The sequence below is a fragment of the Thermobia domestica genome, chromosome 7 (assembly GCF_964235325.1).
Source record: "Thermobia domestica chromosome 7, izTheDome1.hap1.1, whole genome shotgun sequence".
Taxonomy (NCBI): Eukaryota; Metazoa; Arthropoda; class Insecta; order Zygentoma; family Lepismatidae; genus Thermobia; species Thermobia domestica.
Genome location: NC_137460.1, coordinates 44057362 through 44071374, shown reverse-complemented (window position 1 = coordinate 44071374; position 14013 = coordinate 44057362). Strand labels below are relative to the sequence as shown.

At 34.7% G+C, this 14013-nt stretch overlaps 1 long non-coding RNA gene across 3 annotated transcripts in view; it reads left to right on the top strand.

The window, feature by feature from the left end:
- The window catches only part of LOC145690040 (uncharacterized), a 404449-nt gene extending 390725 nt beyond the window's left edge, over positions 1–13724 (top strand). For all 3 annotated transcript variants that reach the window (XR_014132147.1, XR_014132145.1, XR_014132146.1), the window contains one exon: positions 13390–13724. This is a non-coding gene — a long non-coding RNA (uncharacterized LOC145690040). The remainder of the gene's footprint in view (positions 1–13389) is intronic.
- The last annotated feature ends 289 nt before the right edge of the window (positions 13725–14013 follow it).

Sequence of the window (14013 nt, the reverse complement as noted above, 5' to 3'; positions counted from 1 at the left end):
ATTCGTCCGTCCAGGAGGAGAAAAATGTGTCCGTCCGGGATACAAGTAATCTCAAGAACTAAGTTGATAGACCAAAATAAGTTTTAGCCAAGATGTAGAGAGTCAGAAGTTCGGAATCAAGTTCGTTTGATGGAAATGTTATTCAAATCGGAAGTGATAGAAATCAACCATTTCCGATTTTATGGTTGATCACTAACAAGGGAACATCTTATATTGATAGTAGCATTGCCCAATCAAACAATGCGCAATCAATAGAGGAGTAAAGAAAAGTGAGAAATCCGAAGTTTTACAAGCCGACACCTAAAAACATAGGAGATACAGAGGAAAGAAGGATCTAGAATCATGTGAAGATAGCAATGCAAAAGATTCACTGACACAGAAAGAACTTCAAAATGATTAAAGTAATCAAAATGACATTTACACAAGAGTATAGTAAGCAAACATTGTACTGACATACATGTTCAATAACATTATATGTAATGCAGTGTTGCCAACTGAGCACAAAATGAAGTTCTGTTAAATGGCACGGAACACAAATTATAACATCTAGAAAATCTAATTATGAGTAGAACCATATCTGTGAAGTCTTGATGTACAGTGCTGCCAACGTTTGATGATATGCCAATATGAATTCCTATATGAATCTCGGATTTAGAAGAGGACATACAGTACACGATTCGAACTATTTGAAACCAAAATATGAGAGCACAAACAAGAATATAATCATTGAAGTACAAAAACAACGGACGAAGCACAGTGTTTTGGTGTTCCGTGCCATTTAACAAAACTTAGTTATTTGCTCAGTTGGCAACACTGCATGACATATGATGTTATTAAGCATGTCTGTGAATACAACGTTTGCTTATTATAATGTTGCGTAAATGTCATTTTGATTACTTTAATCATTTTGAAGTTCTTTCTGTGTCAGTGTATCTTTCGCATTGCTATCTTCATATGATTCTAGATCCTTCTTTCCTCTGTATCTCCTGTGTTTCTGGGTGTCGACCAGTAAAACTTTGGATTTCTCACTTTTCTTCACTCCTCTATTGATTGCGCATTGTTTGATTGGGCAATGCTACTCTCAATACAAGATGTTCCCTTGTAAGAAGTAGGAACGGTAATAGATAGCGAGAAGAGAATTGATTAAGCGTCCCAAGAATACATTTAATCTATATCTAACTCTATACTAAAGTCAGAAATGATAGATGGATATCCACTATAACTTTCAGTAGACAGCGAGAAGCGGTTTCTTGCCATCAGTTAACTAACTGTCCCAAGCATATATTCTATTTCCATGCTTAGTCTCTCTATTAAAACCGGAAGCGGTAGAAATTTACTACCACTTTCGATTTCAATATCAATTGAGAAGATTGAATACTATACAAACTAACCTCCTTTTGTACACGTGGCACTGCTACTGGTTATTTTTAAACTCTGTATGTTTGACAATGGTTACGTTATTTCGAGTTGTAGATTGCACTAAAATATCGATGAATGTGTATCAGGCGCGGCGAAGAGGTTAGGTACGAAACCCAGAGGAAATTAATGATGTCATCAAACGGAAGATAATAAATCAGAAACTATGAACTGAATCACGTTCCATATTCACTAATGCATTAATGCAATATCCTTTTACTTGATCATAATTCGACCTTTCATTCTGGAGCTATGCTGCTTTATTTTATCTTTCAGATAAATTTTTAGTGTTCCGGAGATATGGAAGATCATAGGTAGAGGTTGCTATACTGTTTGAAATGACGTAATTGAGGGAAATTGTTACTTTTCTCTGCTTTTGTAATATTACAAGAATAGTTTTTGGTAGTTGAAACTACAACAAGTTCTCGTAATTTCATAATTTTAAGTATTATTGCAAACTTTACCAATTTTTATCGTATCTGTGGAAAAGGTTGAGATATCAAATTGCTATAATCGACATTATAATTTTTATTTATTTTATTAATTATTTATTTATTTACTTTTTTGTAAATGATCTAGTGGTCCCGAGTATCGTAGCCGCTAACGCTCTCGCCTTTAGTGCTCCGAGCTCGATTCCCGCTAGGGACACTCGGTCGAAAAAGTGTAATAACTTTTTCAGTCCAACCATTCTGAGTGAGAGTTTCCTGGGTTTACCTCAATCACAATAGGCAAATTCCGGGATTATGCCTACCATGATAGTCCCAGACTGTTTCTTTCCTTTCCCATTCTTTTCTTCCTCTCCAATTCCCTGGGCAGTGTGATCACCGAGGAACATCATTCCTCATATGTGTGACGAGCTAACATGACCGTAGGTGCCGAAAGCCCAAAATCTAATTCCTAATTATAATCCGTAAATCATCTATACGATAGGTTATCATACTTATCTAAACATTTTTTTTTTCGAAAATAATAATAAAATAGAACTTTTGAAGAAAGTAAATTTTCAATTCCTTGTAACTTTGTTCCTGCTTCTTAGAAATGCGTCATATCATGGCCATACCGTATTCTACTCTAAGGTACACTCATGTCCAAAATGATTGTCGCACTCATGTCCAAAATGATTGTCGCATATCTATAACTGTCTTCTTGTAAGAATATAATTTGATAATGATTTTACAGGGTACTTTTAATACTGATACTAGACCCCTATGTGTATAATCGGGAAATGTATTTTGTGGTAAATTTCATAGGAAGAGAACTATAAATACGAAAATTAGAATGAGTAAAACAAAATGTTGCTAAATGGACAAGAAAGTTTTATTTTCGTTTTATTGTTCTTATTTACTGCTCTTTTGACATGAAATTTGCCACATGCATGTCTTTGCCGATTATACACATAGTAACAATAGCCTATAAGAAATGCCGGGCGAATTCCGTATCAAATTATATTGGTACATATTTATAGACATGCGACAATAATTTCGGACATGAATGTATTTCCGATGTGCATCGACACGTTCGTAATGTGCATCGACACGAATGTTTACCCATGTTTGTGATAGTAGAGCGTCCTTAGATCGTAAATAGTAAACTAACTCTACGGCCTATAGAACCCACAGGCCCAATGCCACGTTCACCAAAGCTCTTCATTGACTTCTGTCCTTAGCCAACTGGATCCAGTTTCTACTTTGTATTCCTATTTCTGCGAGATCCATTGTAATATTGTCCTCCCATCTGTGACTAGGTCTTCCTAATGATCATTTTCCGATTGGATTTCCAGTTAAAACTTCAAAAAAATTTCTACTTTCCTCCATTCTGGCTACATGACCTGTCCTCCTGAGCCTTCAGACTTGATGACCCTAACAATGTTTAAAAAAACGGGATAAACTATGCAGTTCCTCGTTGTAAAGTTTCCCTCATTCCCCATTCCCATTCCTCTTGGGTTCGAATATTCGCCTCTTAGAATTTTATTCTCAAATACCGTCAGCCTGCCTTCTTCCTTCAAAGTAAGTAACCATGTTTCACAATCATACAGCACAACATTCATGATTATCGTTTTATGTATTTTAAGCTTCAAATCCCTCGATAGAATTTGCGTAAATAGTAAATATGATACTAAATACTAATTATGATTTCATAAGTGTTTTTTTTTTTTTTTTTTGTTTAATGTGTAGATTTGAAATACGTAATAATCTGACGTAGTGTTACTTAAAAAAAAAAATAACTATCTTAGGTTGGCAAACACTGTTAACTGGATGGTATTGTGGAATGTATCAAAGAATATTCCCATATCCGTATTGCATATTACAAAATTTCATCAATTTTTAACAATTAGCTTCAAAGTTACAAGGTCGCTTCAAGATAAAAGTGGTTCACCCTGTATATGGCTCAGCCTCATAATGTCATCTTAAGAACATGCCATAGATATTTCATAAGAATCTGTAACAGAAATAACAATAAGATACATTAGAATACGTTAAGAACATGACGAAGTCTTCCCCTCATACGTGCACTGTTAATGTGTATTCATTATCATGGAAATTACGAAAAAAAATGGCTTCCTTTTTATCCTATATTAGTTGAATGCTCTCGTAATTAACTATTAGCGTCGGTGTTTATGTTCAAAGATGTATTTTTACACCGTTAGGTAGTTTCAGTAACTTTAATAAATTCTGGATCGTTACCTCAATAATCGTGAGGCACGTGTTTCTTTGTGGTCAAAAAAATTATTTTTTGATGAGGCTGTTACGAGTATATATTTTCATTTTGATATTATATTAACTGATTTTTCTTAATGGCCAAACTAACTTTGTATAATATATAATGTGGCATTTTTACAGCGTTTGCTACCATTTTCTCCTCTCTCCATAACTACATTTTTAAAAAGTGAATTTAAATTACATTTTTAGTGAGGAACATGACCTGAAAACTAAGTATAATATTAGGAAACTAAAGGACATAAGGCGAATCTCAATGTAACTAAAAGTTTTATAATGTCATACTTGTGTACTAAGAACACATCCCTAAATCATAACAATTGCATTGGCAATGGTTAAAAAATCATGTGAGCGAAGGTTATAGGAAATCTAGGATATACAATAAGAAATTGGAAGAGATTTCAAGAAACAAGAATACATTGAAAACGATATGTAATGCAATCGTTAAATCGAAACTTGAATATACTGCGGAAATCTGGAAACCTTCAAGTAAAAAAAAATATAGCCGCAAAATCGTCTACAATCAAAATTCGCAAGTTTTCAAGGAAACGGCCATATACAGGGACGGATTTAGGGGAGGTGCAAAGTTGCACGTGCACCTCTTCTTCGTTGTAAATATACACTATCTATAATGAGAAGCTAGCAGTGAAAATACCAACAATTTCCGAAACTTTCTGGCATCATGTTTCCGTTTGGGGCTTAAAAAAAAAAAAGCAGAGCTTTGCAAAAGTTCAAGGTAAAGGGGTTTCGAAAGGTTAAAGGAAAAGGATTCACCAAGCAAACCAATATAGCATTTGTCAAGTAGGGAAGAAAACAAAAGCCAGGAGCAGAGAAGAACATTTTTTTTTTTCTGCATAACACTTGGACCATCTTTCAAATACTTTCCTCCATTCTATGTATCAGTGTTGCCAGGGTAAAGAATATTGTCACATGTCACTTTGCCAAGAGTTTCAGTGTGGTAGGGTTTATTTTGGTAGTTACTGGTGCACCCCCCCCCTCAGACAATCCTGGATCCGGCCCTGGGGATATATATATATCTTAAATGTCAAACATATCAATCTTTAATTAAACAACTGAACATTGCATCTCTTGGTTACTGTCTTTTCTATACAAAATTATAAGCATCAAAACCCAAGCAATTATTTGAACTTCTGAAATTTAAAGTTTGCAATGTCAGAAAACATCCAAAAGGTGCTTTATTTCATTGTAAAACATCGTAAACCAATACAATGAAAAAAAATCGCCTATTTGGAGCATGTGTGACCTCTACAACAAACTTTGTGTAGTTTATCCAAAAATTGATATATTCAGAATGTCTTTCACTATTTTTTTTTTAAAAAAAAGCAGTAAATTCTTTAAGTGCCAGAATTGATGATTAATCAGTTATTAAAATTATATTTGTGTGCTTATCCAACTGTCACATGTTTATCGTTGTTATGAATATTGTAAATGGGTATCTTTACCTATAGTATTCTCTTTAAATAAATAAATAAAATAAGCTTTTAATAAAATTAAAAAAAAGTACGCGGCCATCGCAACTAAATTTTCTCGCTTCAATTTCTAAAATTAAATCTATCGTGCTGAAGTCTTTATTGAAATATTTATCTATGAAATATTAATAATTTTTAAAATTGTTTTTGATTTTGAGGGAGGGCACGGTGATTCAGCGGTAGAGCACTTACCTCTGGTGCTTGGGGTCCCTGGTTCGATCCCAGCACAAGTTAGTTTGTGATGGATAACATTGTGTCCATTGTGTATTCTCCCGTATTTTCCAACATTCTCATTCCACCAATTCTTCTATCATCATTCACTTTCCTTAATCATCCGTTTCCCTTAGACTAAAGGGAATAATCGTGAAACGTTAAACTAAACAATTACATTCAATTTATTTTTAATTTTTTTTTTATCATATATTATAGGATTGCTATCGAAATATTGGGGTCATGGTATGGTTGAGTGGTTGAACGCCCACGTCTGATGTCAGGAGTCTCTAGTTCGGTCGTAGACCATAGAATGTGAGTTTTGTAGTGGGCAAAATTGTGTTAATGTGTTTGTTCAAAGTTCTCTCGCTTCTTCTCAAATTCTCATCTACCAATTATTTCATCATTTATATATATTTTTTTAAATCAAACGTTTCCTTTAGCCTAAAGGGCATATCCGTGCGACACAAAATTAGAGAGTATCATTTTCTCATTTTTAATGGTACGTTGATTTGTCAAAGATAAAAAAAAAATCTAGAAAATCGAAATTTCAATTTTTACGCATTCAATAAACAATCTTTATTTTGAGAATTCAGGAAGAATATTTGAAAACTCATGTGGGAAACCTTATAAAAATACATACAGGATGTTTCAAAGTAAAAATCGGTGCTTTTAAAACTTTGTAATATTTATTATATTTAACGTAGAACTATAAGTAATACATCAAATGAAAGAGCAATGCGAGTGGATATGATTTTTTTTTAACAAGATTGCACATACATTAAGACAAACAGACGGATGGTCGAAAAATCAGAATCACTTTCAAAAATCATTTAAGACTATGAAACGTGTAAATCCGTTGAAATCTATATTTCTATGTTTTCACGATCGTAAGACTTTCTCTTATTCGGTGCCCGAGAGTAAAACAAAAGAGAAAAATGTGATTAGAACGAAGCAAACAGCTTTAACTATAAAAGTAATAAATAAATTATTTATTTGTGATGTTTAGGTGGTATTAGTGTTGTAAAAACGTAAAGTGTGAATGTAAAATAAAGACCCAACGCCAGGTGCTGATCCAGGACCGACTTCTGGGGGGGGGGGGGCGTTGTCATATTGCTACTTAGAGATGCTTTTAACAGCTTCAAAGTCTGGGATCCTCTTCTGGAGGCAGCAATCGCCCCGATTGCCCCCCTCCCCCCTGGATCCGTCACTGCCCAACGCAGAAGTGCAATTGAAATATGACGAATTTAGCTACTCAATATACTTCTCTCGAAACATAATAATTTTCCTTGTACAGCGCTCCACCTTTTGGAGAACACTTTAAATAAGTATTTCAAAATTTTGGTTCGTCACATCAATGTTTCGTGATACTAATCACCTAATCGTGAGAATCAAAATGGCTTCTCCTAACTTTTACTTTATTTTACTTTTTTTTTCTGTTAGTGGAAACGTAATTCAATTAATTCGATTTTATAAACTGCTCGCTGCTGACCCTTAGCGGTAGAAAGTGGAAACACTGCATGGAAACTAAATTTTGAAGGGCATGTCTCAAAAAAACAAATATATGTTTTATTAAATTTCGCAGAATAAATTTCTGAAATCGGGTCCATTCTGCCCCTATTTGTAAATATTGAACTGACACTCGGAAGGGCATTTGTTTGTGTGTGTGTGTGTGTGTGCACGTGATTTTGATATTTCACCCACTAATTTTAGAAGCCACGACCCTCTATTGATTTATAATCATTTTTCTTTAAAAATAAGAAAAAAGTATGAAAAAAGGTGCATTGTTTCTTGGCAAAATATAGTATTATTTTTATTAGCGTTCAGCAAAATGTGCGTTGGAAAAGTACACATACTGCTGTTAACTGAAATGAAAATGAAATGAAATTTTTGAGTTTTACGTCCCATGCTTATGCCGGCTAGGCTAAAGGAGAAGGTGATGATGAGGAATGAATGAAATGGTGGAATGAAGAAAGTGGGAGGAAACGAGAGAACCCCGAGGAAACCCACGCACACGGTGTTTGTTCACCACAAAGTTTACTTGGCGGGAGCAGGGTTTGAACCCGAGACCCCCATGCACCAGAGGTGAACGCTCTACACTGAGAAAAAAAGACTAGGATTTCAGTGTGGATACATCGTATTTACGCGAGGCCGCTCCTTAAGTAATGTAATTTCATGTATAAAAGTACAGCAGGTGGGAACACCATGCCAGGTCTGGAGTTCGGCGTCGAACTAGACTCGCTGTGATTGGATATTTTTATTCACATGATTGATTTCGTGTTAAAAACTATTACTCTCGTAAGGTAGGGAGTCACAGATTTAGAAAGAACCAAGAGGGGACAGTCGTATGAAGGTGGTAACAATATTATATACGGAAGTTACCACCGTCGGAATGGGTATGGCATTAATTCTAGATTTAAAATGGTGGTCTCACAACACAAAATTTTCGCTGGGCGGTGGTGTAGATCTACTACGGATGAAACAACATTACTTATTGTGGTGACACGCGTAACCTGGTAAAAAAAAAAAAAAAAAAAAAAAAAAAAAAAAAAAAAAAAAACAGCATTTACATGCCGACTGGATTATGCATTTTTCTCCGTGTACCACTGAGCCACCGCGTCCCTGCTGTTAACTGAGTCCTCAGAGATAAGTAGGTGCAAATAGAATATAGATTGTATTCTCTCAATATAGAGGGGTATATAAACTGAAGTAACAAGATTTGACAATGTGATTATGTCGATATACATGTCATGTCCAGATAGATATGTCGAAAGGACACTATGATAAATAAATAGCAATATATATAAGATTAAATGGAATACTTGGTGTATGTTAAATGAAGGGATCTGACTAAAAGAAAGATCAAGTAAAATATTTCTTTTTATTTATTACATAACATGATAATTGTGATTAAAGAGTACGCATTTTCAGGAGCACATCCTGATTTTTTTTATTGGAGGGTCCAAGCTTTGGGCGGGGAGAAGCTAATACTATAAGCCACTACGTCTGTGTAGTATTGAACGTGTATTATTCTGCATCCGAAAAGATGATAAGTAATTGTAAAATACTTCTATCTACAAATAAATGATAGAACTATATTGGTTTTCTAAGAGAAAGAGTACATATGAAGTGTAAGGTCAAATTTTCATGCTACATCAGGGCCGTGCCGTGAAAAATCATCGCCCGGGGCGAGAGTATACGATAGCGCCCCCATATATATATTCCAAGTATTTTTTCTTTCTTTTGCCTCTTTTTCTCCCTATTTTTTCGCCCCATTACTTCGGCACCCGGGGCCGTCGCCCCGCTCGCCCCTCCCCCCCACGGCACGGCCCTGTGCTACATCAATCATTTCCCTCTTAAACAAGTAATAGTTTTAGACTATTGAGAAATTGTACAAATAGGTGTTGAGTAAGGAAGTTTGGGGGGTTCGTTGCTGGTGCACTCTTCCCGTAGGTATGCCCCTGCGTATTTTACTTCCAATGCACAGTGACAATACAAAATTGGAACCGACTCTCCGACTAGGAAAAGTACCAACAGATACACTATTATCACAATGGCGAAGTCGTGCATAAACAAATTTATGCTTTCAGTATTGTCCGAACATGTATGTACAACAATTAGTTTTCTCTTCATCCTCGTATCGTATCGTGAGTAGTATTCTGTATGTGCATATGTAAATTAGCACCGAAGCTACTTTAATGACTTACACGTGCTTCACTCTTGTGATACGCTCATATGAAGGATTTTCGAGAAGGTCGGTTGTATCATTTACATTTATAATGAAAGATGAATGAGTATACTCGTGTAGTATATGATCTGTGAATGCTAGTAGGTCACATGACTACCTAAAAAGGTTTCACATACGCATATTCTTCAATAACAGACTGGTATTCTTGGGATAAATACCAAATCCATGTCATCTAGAGAACGATATGTTTGATACTGAAGTCAATAGCCAAGGAGTCTTGGGCACTCGGCTTCGAAGCGCAAGTAGTGTTATAAAAAAAAAAAGTTCTGTGAAGTTTTTTTTTTTCAATAAAAAGCATAATTCTTTTTCATGTTTTTTTCAAACGTCTGTTTTTTTCTGGCAATTATTATTTATTGATTTATGCTGCAGATAAGTTACATAATCCGCAGAATTTGAGTCGAAGCCCTCGTAACTTACAAATCCTTTATTTCTTTGTACCTATACGAGCAAAATGGTGTGATTATTGTACTTAGATTCAAGGGTGCCGATTTCTCTGTAAATTTGGGGGTGGGATTCAGATGTAGAAGGTATATATATATATATATATATATATATATATATATATATATATATATATATATATATATATATATATATATATATATATATAAGGATTTTAAGACAAATTGCATTCAAATTATGCCAAATATTGTATAGGCCTATTTATAAATACAATAGGGGGCCCACATGAGCTTTGGCGGGTCCTGGGCCGAACCGGGCCCCCCAGGATCGGCGCCTTTGCTTTGATTACATTTTTTCACTAGTAACTCGGGGTTGCTGTAATAGTAATAATCTCGACTAGTAATAGTGTTGATGTTCTAAACATTAACTTCATAAGAAAAAAATTCTCTCCTTTTTATCTCTTAGTTCGAATAGTGTTACTAACAAATATTGCTTCAAATTATGTCATCCTATATTCATGTCTTGAGTCGACAATTATTTATGTGTTGTATTTAGAAAAATGTCAGTAGGCAAATGAGCATCTATAGTTTTTACCTTTAAAAAAGTTATTTGCATTTTATACTGTACGTTAAATTTATTTTCGTACTTATAAAAGGCCTGCTTTCACGAAAAAACAAATTTTCATTTCTACATACTTTTATTTCTTGCTTAATATTGATGAAACACTGCTCAAACTTTGATTTAGGTATGCCAGCCATGTATATTGTAAAATATTTGTACCGTATCAGTATCTAGCGTTTAATTAATGTTGCAGTTTATTGTAATTACCTACATAAAAATACTTCTTACTTAAATAGACGTTAATAACATTACAGATAACTATTAAAAGAAAAAATTTAGAAGAAAAAAGAGGCAATGTTTTTTTTCTTTTAAAAAACATGTACGTTTCTGAAAAAATACGAACGGATTTTTTTTCTATTTACAACACTAATCGCAAGACGCAATCCATTGTGAATTGAATCCCACTGAAGACGACTTAACTGTCCTTGATGATTCTGTGTTCGTGTCCCTGTCGAGTCTGGTAGAAATTTAACATTATATAACAAAACGCAGATAAACTTAAAAAAAAAAAATGGTAGAGCCCTCACTTCTGGTGTAAGAGTTTCCTGAATTTGATCCCAGGTCATGTGCGTTTTGTGATGGGCAGCATCGTTGATTTTCTTGGGATTTTTCCCGTATCCTCCTTCATTCTCATTTCACCATTTTTTCATTATCATTCACTTTAAGTATCCATTTCCTTTAATCTAAACTGAATAACGGTAAGAAGCAAAATAAAAATAATAAAAAAAAAGATTTCGAAGAAAGATAATTAAATGCAGTTAGAATTATTTGTGTATTTATTGGAATAATAATAATAAAGTTACCTCTGTCTGGGCTAGCGACAAGCACTTGTGTCTTTTGTGCAGCTGGTACTGGGTTGGAATCCCAATGGGACAGCATTAAAATATGTAAATACATTACAGTGGTTCGCATTCCATTCTGAATTGTAGTTACACGTCTCATACAACCTCGGCGCTGAAACGGACGCTAAACTCTAACTTAACCAACTAATTCCAGCAGTTCATTTGCTGCAAGTTTTTATGTACTAGAGTCCTGCACTAACTTCTCAGTTTTGACGCAAGATCTGTACTTTTTATTTAGTCCATTAATTAGTATGGCTCTTACCCTCCCGCTAGAACTGTACATTTACATTGTTAAATTTTGTGGCCAGACAGATTTTTCTGAGCACTTAATATACAGGGTTATTATAAATGATGGACCCATTTTTAAAGATGTGTATTTATTAAAGTACAAATCCAAAATGAACAATCTTTATACCAATGGGAAGTGGAAGTTTCAAAGTTTTTTTTTCTTTTTTTTTTTTTTTTGCAATACATTATAAATGTTCAATGTGTCCACCGTTTGCTGCACGTCAAACATCTATGCGGCAGCTGAACTCGCGATCAGGTTGTGCTTTTCTCTTTATACACACTTCCAGTTTGTTGAAATTGCGGAAACCAACGCGTAATGCTTTCTCTACTTGGTGGTTCAATACCGAATTTTGTACTAAATGCCCGCTGCACTACAATTTGTGACTCACTTCTTGCGAACTCAAGAACGCAGAAAACCTTGTGCTCCACGGTAGCCATCTCATTCACAACTGAGAGGGAAACGAATGGCGGTCTATTGCCGCGCGAACTCTACCGGCCGCTTCGGGAACCACCCTTACCCACCGAAACTTTCAACCTTTCTTTTTCCATTGGTATAAAGATTGTTCATTTTGGATTTGTACTTTAATTACTACGAATTTTTAAAAATGGGTCTATCATTTATAATAACCCTGTATAATACGTAAGGAAGCCATTATGAATGGATGTAGATTCAATTTATAAAGAAGAAATTTTGTGAAAATATAAGATAAATGTTGAAAAGTTTTCGAAAATACATAAGTTTAAATCTATTTTATTCTTTGGGCTGTTATTGAACATTCATGGAGTAAATTACGTCTTAAGCAGTTCAATAATCCTATTTTGACAAACCTAGGCCAAATAAGTAACTAACTAACCAGAATAGTTGAAGTTAGTGATATAAATGTTACAACTGAAATGACTTGACCCCTACAAAGCCCGGACGTTATACTATAACATCAGATAAGACATCGTGAGGAGTAGTCAAGCCAACATATCTCTCATCGTCACTAGGGTTACTTGCGTAGGATCATAACGTCATACAACCAAGTCGTTGTACGACCATACTGGCGTAGAATCAAACAAATATCTGAGCTGAATTTTCAACCGTATGGCGGTTGAGAGGGTTTTGATCCTATGGTGTTTCGGTCTTACGCCACATTCCCGTTACTGCAGGACAGATGAAGAATTGCGCGAAAGTGTGGGGGAAACTTTTGGAATGATAAGTCCTCAGATGCACCGCATCATATTTAAAGAGGACATGGAAACGTATAGCACATCTGTGAAGGTGGAACATATACAGATGCACTTGATATGTTGCGTACCCAACTAAAGTGCGTACTAAATAAACAAACTACTATTACACTGACATTACTGTCTGTGATACTCAAACCTCCCGATATACGGGGACTTCTTGGACACCCTGTATTTCAAGGAAAAGATACAGAGTCAAAACACACATTTTAACTTGAATATTGCTCAAATATATATTTCTATAGACTTCTAGTTGCATACATTAAGATACTGTTAACGAAGACAGATAACTATGAAAAGAGTCATAGTGCTGAATTAGACTCACATTACGTGTAAATAATGTTTACAGTGCATGTAATCATTTCGTTTAATGTAACAATATTATATCCTCTTGATCGTTAAGGATTATTTATTTTACTTTTCAGGTTCTACCAGCAAATGTGAACATGACCCCGTAATAGATGGGACAAAAGTGGAAATCGGCATCTCTCTCTTAAGTGCGAAGTGAGAGGAATTCCAAGTTACTTTTATCTTTCTATTAAATTTATTTTTATTAAAGGAGTTTGTATTTTATTCAGTTATAAAGGTAATAAAGGTAACTTAATAGACTTGTAGTTTATTTTGATTAATACAAGAAGTAGGGTAGCTGATATCTTGTTGTGAATTCAGTACTATTTCAAACGAACTATTACTTTAAAAGGTTAAACGAGTAATGCTTTACAGAACGAAATCTACCAAATACAGTTGAAAATTAACCAAACTTCTACAGTAACATTTATTGTACATACATTACAACCTTTTTACAGAACATTACGTTCAAAATAATGACCTTGGACACAGTACCGTCATTTCAGGTTTTGCCACTTGGAGGGGGAGGGCAAGATTATTCACCGACAAGTTTTCATGTTTTTGTATTGTTATTATATTAGTATATAATTTATTAAATAGCATGTGTTTCTCAAACTCAGGGGAGCAATAACCACACTGCCCTCTCCAAATGACACCCCTGCTTGGGCAGGGATCACTTCCTCCATTGTTCATACCACTTG